This window comes from Charadrius vociferus, unplaced genomic scaffold (assembly GCF_000708025.1).
Source record: "Charadrius vociferus isolate BGI_N301 unplaced genomic scaffold, ASM70802v2 scaffold3185, whole genome shotgun sequence".
In the NCBI taxonomy this organism is placed as follows: domain Eukaryota; kingdom Metazoa; phylum Chordata; class Aves; order Charadriiformes; family Charadriidae; genus Charadrius; species Charadrius vociferus.
The window spans coordinates 3,482-3,801 of record NW_009648403.1 but is presented as its reverse complement, the minus strand read 5'-3'; the positions used below and the strand labels follow the sequence as shown (position 1 = coordinate 3,801).

The 320-nt window shown below is 65.6% G+C and overlaps 1 protein-coding gene across 1 annotated transcript in view; it reads left to right on the top strand.

Annotated features, from left to right (window-relative positions):
* Positions 1–320, top strand: part of SHC1 (SHC (Src homology 2 domain containing) transforming protein 1) — a gene marked incomplete at its 3' end in the record, with an annotated part of 6,779 nt that overhangs the window by 3,026 nt on the left and 3,433 nt on the right. The window lies entirely within an intron of this gene.

Here is a 320-nt window from a genome sequence, read left to right as displayed (position 1 = left end):
CCTCCACCCCAGAGCCACGGGGGACGGGCTGATCCCGGCCCTTCTTGCCTCTCTCCGACATGGATCTCCTGCAGAAGAGCAAATACAGCCACCTGCGGAACGAGTCCGTTTCTTCCCTGGAGGAGGTGGTGGGGGGCCTGGGGGTCCCAGCCTCCCCAGTGGAGTCCCTCGCAGGCACCCAGTCTCTGCCTGACTCCCTGTCCTCCTCCTCCCTCGGTCCCGCGGCGCCTCTCGGGGAGCTCTCGTCCGAGTCGGAGGACAGTCCCACCACCCTCTGTTCCTTCTTCCCCAAAAAGGCCAACCTGAAGCTCTCGAACCCC